Source organism: Canis lupus, chromosome X, assembly GCF_011100685.1.
Source record: "Canis lupus familiaris isolate Mischka breed German Shepherd chromosome X, alternate assembly UU_Cfam_GSD_1.0, whole genome shotgun sequence".
In the NCBI taxonomy this organism is placed as follows: domain Eukaryota; kingdom Metazoa; phylum Chordata; class Mammalia; order Carnivora; family Canidae; genus Canis; species Canis lupus.
Window position 1 is genome coordinate 92,953,405 of NC_049260.1, and position 11,745 is coordinate 92,965,149.

General features: G+C 42.6%; 1 long non-coding RNA gene across 1 annotated transcript; it reads right to left on the bottom strand.

Moving 5' to 3' along the window:
* Positions 1 to 613: 613 nt before the first annotated feature.
* Positions 614 to 4,340, bottom strand: LOC111094801. The gene is made up of 3 exons (XR_005386416.1): positions 4,279 to 4,340; positions 3,455 to 3,612; positions 614 to 1,368 (listed from the first exon to the last, which is right to left on the bottom strand). It is a non-coding gene; the product is annotated as an uncharacterized LOC111094801 (long non-coding RNA).
* Between the last annotated feature and the right edge of the window lie 7,405 nt (positions 4,341 to 11,745).

An 11,745-nucleotide genomic window follows, 5' to 3' on the forward strand; every position in this document is an offset into this window, starting at 1 on the left:
AATGAAATGTTATAATGGTCTGTATACAATGCAAAATGATCATTTAAGTCTAGTTAACATGTCATCAGTTACAATTTTTTTCTTGTGCTGAGAACTTTAAGATCTACCCTCTTAGCAACTTTAAAAATATGCAGTACAGTATTATTAACTAGTCATCATGCGTACATTATATCTCATGACTTATAACCAAAAGTTTGTACCTTTTGACCCTCTTCACCTATATCTCCCACCTCTAGCAAATGCCAATCTGTTCTCTATAAGCTTGGTTTCTTGTTTTATGGGTTTAAAAAAAAAAGATTTATTTATTTGAGAGAGAGAGCGAGCAAGAGCATGTGCAAACATGAATGAAGGGACGAGCAGAGGGAGAGGGAGAGAGAATCCTCAAGTAGTCTCCCCACTGAGTGCAGAGCACAACTCAGAGCTCGATCCCAGGAGCCTGAGCCAAAATCAAGAGTTGGCTGCTTAACTGAGCCACCCAGGCTCCCCTTGGATTTTTTTATATTCCACACGTAAGGGGCACCTGGGTGGCTGAGATGGTTGAGCATCTGTCTTCTGCTCAGGTCATGGTCTCCAGATCCTGGGTTCAAGCCCCACATCGGGCTTCTGGCTCAGCAGGGAGCCTGCTTCTCCCTCTCCCTCTCTCCCTGACTTGTGCACATTCTCTAAGATGAATAAATAAAATCTCTAAAAAAAATAGATTCCACATGTAAGATCATACCATATTTGTCTTTGACTGACTTAATTTAGCACCATGCCCTGGAGGTCCATCCATGACATGCAGGACTAGGAAGGGAGACACGGGTAGGGGCTGCATGACGAGGCTCACAGAAATCCGAGATAGGGAGAAATGCTGAAGCATACAAAACCAGAGATAGGGGTTACTGTTGGGGGTTGTGGAGGCCGAGAAAAATTAAGGCCATTCCACCTCAAGTTTAGCATTAGCACAAGTACAGCCATCTTGGGCCCCTGGGAATAAGAGCTGAACTTTACAGGAAAAACTGCAGAATGTCCTCGGCAGGAAATCCCATATCAGATCATAAGAAACTCCCCGACCCTTTCCCCATATTGGAAAGAAAAAAAAATTCCTCCACCTCTTCTGAAAATCCCCTAGACCAGCCCATAAAAAACCCAGCTGTAACCCACTTAGGGGTCCAAGCCCCTGCTCTGCTGTGTGGAGTATACTTGAACCCAAGCTCGAGCTTGTAAATAAACCCTCGTGTACTTGCATCGGTGTCGGCTCCTTGGTGGTTTCTCGGATTCACAATCTTGGGCACAACAGGGGTGAGTTAAGACTGCAGAGGAATAGGGGACCCTAAGTGTGTCTGGTCCCTGGAATTCAGCTAGATGGTTATCAAATCACCTGAATACCTGCAAAATCGATCAGAGATCTGAGATAAGAAATGCTGCAATTCTAAAATTAGAAAGGTGACTACTTTTTGGAAGGTATGAGGTGCCAAAATGTGAACCTGAGGTGATATAGCGATATACTGGAGGCTAGGTGGAGGGGAAGAAGCCTACTTAAGAAGGCTACTACAAAGTATTAGAAGTAGCCGAGCACAAAATCAGAACGTTTAGAAGTCTGCTCTGGTGGGGGACGTCCCTGGCCTAAAGGTGTTCAGGTAGTGAAGTGGGGGCGGAATCCCAGGTGGGACGGTGTGGTCTCAGGATCCCCAGGGCCACAAGAACAGTGGTGCCTGAGTGCAGCAGGGTTCCCAGGCATCAGAGTGGGGAAGCTGGGTGCAAAGAGCGGGCCTAGGCGCGGACTTTGCTTGCTGTTGCCATAAACAGAGAACTGCTGCCCACTTGCAGGACTACTCTCCCGGGCAGGAGCCGGGCAAAAGGCAGAAGCGCCCAGAGACCCCTGCCCTCCCCTGAGAGGAATGGTGTGGGTCTGTGCCATAGGAGTCTGTGAAGTTTGGAGACTCGACACTGGGTCACATGCCTAAGATAAAAATGCTCGGTCACAGGCTGGGTGAACACAGAGTGTGGGCAGAAACCAGGGAGACAAGAGTGACTGCTTTTCCGTGAGGGCTCACTGAAGAGTGGGGGGTGCAAACTTTCAGCTCGGGGGCTAGAGATGGGGGCCCTGCCATATTCATCCCCCACATCAGTGCTGAAAGCCAGCAAAGAGCAAAACAGCACCACATAGTGCAATCTGGAGCCGCTTACACTGAGCCGGGCCCCCTGGCAAGGAAGGTGCAGTTCCGCCCAGGCAAGGACAACTGAGAATCAGTGCAACAAACCCCGCCCCCAGACACCAGCAGGAGCTTCCGGCTAATACCAAGGTTAATGATCATACAGGACTGTAGAACTTCAGCGATCAGGGAAAACAGTATACAGCATTCATGGTCTTTTATTATCCTTTAGTCTTTCAGTTTTGTTTTTTTTTCCTTTTTAGCTATTATTTTTTCAAAAAAATTTTTTTAAATGATTTTATTTATTTATTCATGAAAGAGAGAGGCAGAGACGCAGGCAGAGGGAGAAGCAGACTCCCTGCAGGGAGCCCGATGTGACCCCGGGATCTGCTTGTCCAGGGGTAAGGGATTTTTGTTAAATTTTAGATTCCGGACCCCGGGATCACGACCTGAGCCGAAGGCAGACGCTCAACCCCTGAGCCACCCACGTGCCCCTTACTTTTTCAATTGTTAAATTATTTTTAATTTTTATATAAAAGTGTTCATATATATGTATATATATACACACATGTATATGTATATATATTTGGTTCCCTTTCATTATATTTTGTTTTATTTTTGAACATATATAAGTTTTTCCTTTTTTTCCTATTTTGGGATCTAGTTCATTGTTTTGTTCTGTTTTACTTCTTGTTTGATTTTTCTTATTTTGTATTGTTTGTGTTTTCTTCTGGTTTGTTTCTTTTTCAGGTGGTGGTGGTGTTATTTTTGTCTTTTCTGTCTTCTATTCTTTTCTGGACATAAGGACAAGGCAGAGAAACTCACCCCAAAAGAAAGAATGGAAGGATATACTCACTGCCAGGGATTTAATCAATATGGATATAAGTAAGAAATCAGAACTAGAATTCAAAACAATTATAAAGGGGATCCCTGGGTGGCGCAGCGGTTTAGCGCCTGCCTTTGGCCCAGGGCGCGATCCTGGAGACCCGGGATCGAGTCCCACGTCGGGCTCCCGGTGCATGGAGCCTACTTCTCCCTCTGCCTGTGTCTCTGCCTCTCTCTCTCTCTCTGTGTGTGACTATCATAAAAAAAAAAAAAAACGATTATAAAGATACTAGCTGGGCTTGAAAACAGCATGAAAGACACTAGAGAATCCGTTATGGTAGAAATAAAAGAACTAAGATCTAATCAGGCCAAAATTAAAAATGGTATTATAGAGATGCAGTCTAAAAGGGAAGCTCTAACAGTAAGGATAAAGGAGGCAGGAGAGAGAGTCTATGATGTAGAAGACAAAATGATGGAAAATAGCTGAGGGGCACCTGGGTGGCTCAGTCAGTTGGCCAACTGCCTTCGGCTCAGGTCACAATCCTGGGCACTTGGGATCTAGCCCCGCATCCGGCTCCCTGCTCAGTGAGGAGTCAGCTTCTTCCTCTCCCTGCTGCTCCCTCCGCTTGTGCTCTATCAGATAAGTAAAAACCTTTAAAGAAAAGAAAAAGAAAAGAAAGAAAGTGTAGCTGAGCAAAAGAGAGAAAAACAACCACTAAACCACAAGGGAGACTTTGAGAAATCAGTGATACCATAAAGCAAAATAGTATCTGGATAATAGGGGTCCCAGAAAAGGAAGGGAGGGCCAGAAGGTTTATTTGAACAAATTATAGCTGAGAACTTCCCTAATCTGACGAAGGAAATAGGCATTCAAGTCCAGGAGGCACAGAGAAACCCCTCTCAAAAATCAATAAAAATAGGTCAACACCACAACATATATTAGTGAAGCTTGCAAATTTCAGAGATAAAAGAGAAAATCCTGAATGCAGCTCAGGACAAGAGGTCCTTAACGTACAAGGATACAAACATTAGACTGGCAGCAGACCTGTCCACAGAGACCTGGCAAGCCAGAAAGAACTGGCATGATATATTCAGTGTGCTAAATAGGAAAAATATGCAGCCAAGAATACTTTATCCAGCAAGGCTCTCATTAAGAATAGAAGGAACAGACAATCTACAGAAACAGTGACTTTACAGGTAATATAATGGCACTAAATTCATATCTTTCAACAATTACTCTGAATGTAAATGGGCTAAATGCTCTAATCAAGAGACATAGGGTATCAGATTAGATTAAAAAAACAAAACCTAGGGGTACCTGGGTGGCTCAGTCGGGTAAGCAGCTGCCTTTGGCTCAGGTCAGGATCTCTGGGTCCTGGGATCAAGCCCCATATAGGGCTCCATGCTCAACAGTGAGTCTGCTTCTCCTTCTTCCTCTGTTGTTCCCCTGCTTGTGCTCTCTCTCTCTGCAAATAAATATTTTTAAAAACCAAGATTCATCACAATATGCAGTCTACAAAAGACTCATTTTAGATGTAAAGATACCACCAGATTGAAAGTAAGGAGGTGGAGAACCATTAATCATGCTAAAGGACATCAAAAGAAAGCTGGAATAGCCATCCTTATTATCAAACTAGATTTTAAACCAAAGACTGGAATAAGAGATAAAGAGGGACACTTATAATAAAAGAGTATCAAACAAGAAGATTTAACAATTGTAAATATTTATGCCCCTGATTTGGGAGCAGCCAAATATATAAACCAATTAACAACAAAATTAAAGGAACATTGATAATAATACAATAATAGTAGGGGATTTTGACACCCCAGTCACAGCAATGGACAGATCATCTAAGCAGAAGATCAACAAGGAAACAAGGGCTTTGAATGACACACTGCACCAGGTGGCCTCCATGGATTTTTTTGAAAGATTTTTTTATTTATTCATTCATGAAAGACACACAGAGAGAGGCAGAGACATAGAGGGAGAAGCAGGCCCCATGCAGGAAGCCTTATGTGGAACTTGATCCCGGCACTCGGGGATCACGTTCCAAGCCAAAGGCAGACACTCAACTGCTGAGCCATGCAGGCGTCCCCTTCACAGATTTTTCAGAGCATTTCATCCTAAAGCAACAGAATGCACATGGATCATTCTCCAAAATAAATCACATGCTGGGTCACAAATCAGACTGGGTCACAAAAAAGACTGAGATTATACCATGCATATTTTCTGACCATGATACGTTAAAACTTGAGCTCAATCACAAGAGAAAATTTGGAAGGAACATAAATAAATGCAGGTTAAAGAGCATCCTACTGGGATCCCTGGGTGGCGCAGCGGTTTGGTGCCTGCCTTTGGCCCAGGGCACGATCCTGGAGACCCGGGATCGAATCCCACGTCGGGCTCCCGGTGCATGGAGCCTGCTTCTCCCTCTGCCTGTGTCTCTGCCTCTCTCTCTCTCTCTCTCTGTGACTATGACTATCATAAATAAATTTAAAAAAAAAAAAAAAAAGAGCATCCTACTTAAGAATGAATGGGTCAACCGGGGAATTAAAGAAAAATTTAAAAAATACATGGAAACAAATGAAAACAAAAACACGACAGTTCAGGGCAGCCCTGGTGGACCAGCAGTTTAGCGCCGCCTTCAGCCCAGGGTGTGATCCTGGAGACCCAGAATCGAGTCCCACATCAGGCTCTCTGCCTGGAGCCTGCTTCTCCCTCTGCCTGTGTCTGTGCCTCTCTCTCTCTCTCTCTCTCTCTCTCTCTCTTTCATGAATAAATAAATAAATAAATCTTTTAAAAAAAACACACACGACAGTTCAGAACCTTTGAGATACAGCAAAGGCAGACCTAAGAGCAATACAAGCCTTTCTCAAGAAAGAAGAAAGTCTCAAACACACAAACTAATCTTACACCTAAAGGAGCTGGAGAAAGAACAGCAAATGAGGCCTAAATCCAGCAGGAGAAGCGAAATAATAAAGATTAGAGCAGAAATCAATGATATAGAAAAAAAAAAGAACAGATCAATGAAACTAAAAGCTGGTTCTTTGAAAGAATAAGATCGATAAACCCCTAGCCAGACTAATCAAAAAGAGAAAGGACCCAAATAAATAAAATCATGAATGGAAGAGGAGAGATAATAACAAACACCTAAGAAATACAAATATAGGGCAATATTAAGAGCAATTATATGCCAACAAACTAGGCAATCTGGAAGAAATGCATGTATTCCTAGAAACTTTGCACTACCAAAACTAAAACAGGAAGAAATAGAAAACCTGAACACACCCATAACCAACAAAGAAATTGAATCAGTAATCAAAAATCTCCCAACAGGGGCACCTGGGTGGCTCAGGTCATGATCCCGTCCTGGGATCGAGTCCTGAATGGGGCTCCCCACAGGAAGTCTGCTTCTCCCTCTGTCTCTGCCTCTTTCTCTGTATCTCTCATGAATCAATCAATCAATCAATCAATCAATCTTGAAAAAAAAATCTCCCAACAAACAATAGTCCAGGGCCAGATGGCCCTCCCAGTGGACTTCTACCAAACATTTAAAGATGAATTAATACCTACTCTTCTGAAGCTGTTTCAAAAAATAGAAATGGGGGACGCCTGGGTGGTTCAGTGGTTGAGCATCTGCCTTTGGCTCAGGGCGTGGTCCTGGGGTCCTGAGATCGAGTCCTGCATCAGGCTCCCTGTGGGAAGCCTGCTTCTCCCTCTGCCTGTGTGTCTGTCTCTGTCTCTCTCTGTGCCACTCATGAATAAATAAATAAAATCTTTAAAAAAAACAGAAATGGAAGGAAAACTTTCAAACTCATTCTATAAGGCCAGCATTACCTTGATCCCAAGACCAAAGACTCCACTAAAAAGAATTATAGACCAATATCCCTGATGAACATGGATGCCAAAATTCTCACCAAGTTACTAGTCAATAGGATCCAACAGTATATGAAAAGGATTATTCACCATGACCAAGTGGGATTTATGCCTAGGCTACAAGACTGGTTCAACATCTACAAATTAATCAACATGATGCACTACGTTAATTAAAGAAAGGACAAGAACCATATGATCCTCTCAATAGAAGCAGAAAAAGCATTTGACAAAATACAGCATCCTTTTTTTTTAAAGATTTTTAAAAATTTTATTTATTCATGAGAGACAGAGAGAGAGAGAAGCAGAGACACAGGCAGAGGGAGAAGCATGCTCCCTGCAAGGAGCCTGATGTGGGACTTGATCCTGGATCCTGGGATCACGCCCTGAGCTGTAGGCAGACTCTCAACCACTGAGCCACCCAGGTATCCCAACAGCATCCTTTCCTAATAAAAACTCTCTGCAGTATAGGGATAGAGGGAGCATATCTCAATATCATAAAAGCCAGGGATCCCTGGATGGCGCAGCGGTTTGGCGCCTGCCTTTGGCCCAGGGCGCGATCCTGGAGACCCGGGATCGAATCCCACATCGGGCTCCCGGTGCATGGAGCCTGCTTCTCCCTCTGCCTGTGTCTCTGCCTCTCTCTCTCTCTGTGACTATCACAAATAAATAAATAAATACCTTAAAAAAAATTAAAAAAAAATATCATAAAAGCCATATATGAAAAACCCATAGTGAGTATCATCCTAAATGGGGGAAAACTGAGAGCTTTTTCCCTAAGGTCAGAACATGGCAGGGATGTCCACTCTCGTCACTGCTGTTCAACATAGTACTGAAGTCCTAGCCTCAGCCATCAGACCAAAAAAAGAAATAAAAGGCATTTAAATTGGCAAAGAAGTCAAACTTTCACTCTTCACAGATGACATGATGGGTCATGTAGAAAACCCAAAAGAGGAAGGGTGCCTGGGTGGCTCAGTCAGTTAAGAGTCTGCCTTCCACTTAGGTCATGATCCCAGGGTCCTGGGACAGAGCCCCACATCGGGCTCCCTGCTTAGTGGAGAGCCTGCTTCTCCCTCTCCCTCTGTTGCTCCCCCTGCTTGTGCACACTCTATCAAATAAATAAATAAAAATCTTTAAAAAAAATCAAAAGATTCCACCCCAAAATTGTTAGAACTGATACATGAATTCAGCAAAGTCACAGGATATAAAATCAATGTACAGAAATCTGTTGCATTTCTATACACTAATAATGAAGTAGCACAAAGAGAAATCAAGGAATTGATTGCATTTACAATTGCATCAAAAACCATAAGATAAAAAAAAACAAAAAAAAAAACAAACAAAAAAACAAAACAAAACAAAAAAAACCATAAGATACCTAGGAATAAACCTAACCAAAGTAGTAAAGGATCTGTACTCTGAAAACTATAGAACACTTATGAAAGAAATTGAGAAAGACACAAAGATATAGAAAAACATTCTATGCTTATGGATTGGAAAAACAATTATTGGGGTGTCCGGATGGCTCAGTGGTTGAGTGTCAACCTTTGGCTCAGGTCCTGATCCTGAGCCAAAGGATCAATGCTACCCAAAACAATCTACACATTCAATGCAATCCCTATCAAAATACCGTCAGCATTTTTCAGAGCTGGAACAAACAATCCTTAAATTCATATGGACCAGAAAAGAACCCTGAAAAACCAAAGGAATGTTGAAAAAGAAAAACAAAGCTGGAAGCATCAGAATTCCAGACTTCAAACTGTACTACGAAGCTGTGATCATCAAGACAGTGTGGTACTGGCACAAAACAGACACATAGATCAATGGAACAGAACAGCAATCCCAGAAATGGACCCTCAACTTGATGGTCAACTCATCTTCGACAAAGCAGGAAAGACTATCCACTGGAAAAAGGACAGTCTCTTCAACAAATGGTGCTGGGAAAATTGGACAGCCACGTGCAAAGAATGAAAGTGGAACATTCTCTTATACCACACACAAAAATAAACTCAAAATGGATGAAAGACTTAAATGTGAGACAGGAATCCATCAAAATCTGAGAAAAGAACACAGGCAGCAACCTCTGTGACCTCAGCTGCAGCAACTTCTTGCTAGATACATCTCCAGCGGCAAGGGAAACAAAAGCAAAAGTGAACTACTGGGACTTCATGAAGATAAAAAGATTCTGCACAGCAAAGGAAACTGTCAACAAAACTAAAAGGGAACCTACAGAATGGGAGAAGATATCTGCAAATATCTTATCTGATAAAGAACTATAGGGCAGCCCCGGTGGCTCAACGGTTTAGCGCCATCTTCAGCCCAGGGCCTGATCCTGGGGTCCCGGGATCGAGTCCCACATCAGGCTTCCTGCATGGAGCCTGCTTCTCCCTCTGCCTGTGTCTCTGCCCCCCTCTCTCTCTGTATGTCTCATGAATAAATAAATAATCCTTAAAAAAAGATAAAGAAAAAAAGATAAAGAACTATAATCTTTATATTCTATAAAGAAATTATCAAACTCAACATCCAAAACACAACAAATTCAGTCAAGAAGTAGGCAGAAGACATGAACATTTCTCCAAAAGACATACAAATGTCCAACAGACATATAAAAAATGCTCAACATCACTGGGCATCAGGAAAATACTAATCAAAACCACAATGAGATACCATCTCACACTGGTCAGAATGGCTAAAATTAACAACTCAGGAAACAACAGTTGTTGGTTAGGATGCAGAGAAAGGGGAACCCTCATACACTGTTGGTGGGAATGCAAACTGGTGCAGCCACTATGAAAAACAGTATGGAGGTTCCTCAAAAAGTTAAAAGTTAAAAATAGAACTACTCTATGACCCAGCAATTATATTACTAGGTATTTATCCAAAGGACACAAATATAGTGATTTGAAGGGGCACCTACATCCCAATGTTTATAGCAGCAGTGTCCACAATAGCCACAATAGCCCAGATATCCATTCATCTGTCAATGGACATCTGGGCTATTATATATGTATACACACACACACACACACACACACACACACACACACAGAGGAATATTATGCAGCCATCATGAAGAATGAAATCTTGAAGAGCCTTGGTGGCTCTGTCAGTTAAGTAGCTGCCTTCCACTTGGGTCATGATCCTAGAGTCCTAGGATTGAGCCCTGCATGGGGCTCCATGCTCAGCAGAGTCTGCTTCTCCCTCTGTCCCCTTTCCTGCCTCCCTGCCCACCCCCACACTCTGCTCATGTTCTCTTTCTTTCCCCTGTCCTCAAACAAAATCTTAAAAAAAAAAAAAGAAGAAGAATGATACCTTGCCATTTGCAATGACAAGGATGGAACTAGAGGGTATTATGTTAAGCGAAATAAATCAACCAGAGAAAGACAAATACTGTATGATTTCACCCATATGTGGAATTTAAGAAACAAAACAGATGAACATAGAAGGGCAGGAAAAATAAAATAAGATGCGAACAGAAAGGGAGACAAACCATAAGAGACTCTTAACTAAAACAAAAAGAAGACTAGGAGGGCCAAGTGTTGGAGACATCAGAACACATTTTTTTAGTGTTTTGTTTTAAAGATTTTATTTATTTATTCATGAGAGACACAGAGAGAGAGGCAGAAGCATAGGCAGAGGGAGAAGCAGGCTCCCTGTGAGGAGCCCAATGCAGGACTTGATCTGGGAACCCTGATCATACCCTGAGCTGAAGGCAGACGCTCAACCACTGAGCCACCCAGGCATCCCCATCAGAAAGTTTTAATTCTCAAAAATATGTCCCCTGTTGCCAAGGGTCATGTTGCCATCATAATCTTAGATGGACCCTATAATGCCATTTTTGTTCTGGAGCCCAAATGGAGATGGATATTCTGGTGGCCCTGGGGCCCAGAACACCCAGGGCTAATCTAATGGGTGAGATAATGGTACTGTGGTTAAGTAGGAAAATGTCTTTTTTTTAATAAAAGAGCTGCAAACAGAGATATTTAGCATCAAAGTATGATATTTGTAATCTACCTTGGATACCTCAGCAAAAATCCCTTATTTGGTGGTGCCTGGGTGGCTCAGTTGGTAAAGCTTCTGCCTTCAGCTCAGGTCATGATCCCGGGATTCGGGATCAAGCCCCTCATCAGGCTCCCTGCTCAGAAGGGGAGTCTGCTTCTCTCTCTCCTTTTGCCCCTGCTCGTATGCGTGCTCTCTCTCTTGCTCACTCAAATAAATAAATAAAATATTTGAAAAAAGAAAAAGAAGAAAAAATCCCATATCTGAAAAAACAATGTCAAAATGCTAACAAACGGGACGCCTGGGTGGCTCAGCGGTTGAGCATCTGCCTTTGGCTCAGGGTGTGATCCCACAGTCCTGGGATTGAGTCCCACATCGGGCTCCCTGCAGGGAGCCTGCTTCTCCCTCTGCCTGTGTCTCTGCCTCTCGCATGAATAAATAAATAAAATCTTAAAAAAAAGAGAGAGAATACTTAGCAGGGTGACTGGGTAGCTCAGTAGGTTAAGTGCCCAGGGTCCTGGGATCGAGTCCCACATTGGACTCCCTGTTCAGTGGGGAGCCTGCTTCGCCCTATCCCCCTGCCACTCCCCCTGCTTGTGCTCTCTAATAAATAAATTAAATCTTAAAAAAAAAGAACACTTAGCATCCTAAAATCCACCAGCAACATGTTTGAATTCTTAGATATATGCCATGTTTTTATTTTTTAAACAATTTTTTTGTTTTGTAAAGTAAAAGAATACCATAACAAAATATACTGGGTGGCTTGAACAACAGAAATTTATTTTCTCGCCATTCTGGAGGTTAGGAAACCAAGATCAAGGTACCATCAAGACTGATTTCTGAAAAAAAAAAAAAAAAAAGACTGATTTCTGGAAGGCCTCTCTTCCTCACCTGTAGACTGGCGACTTCTTC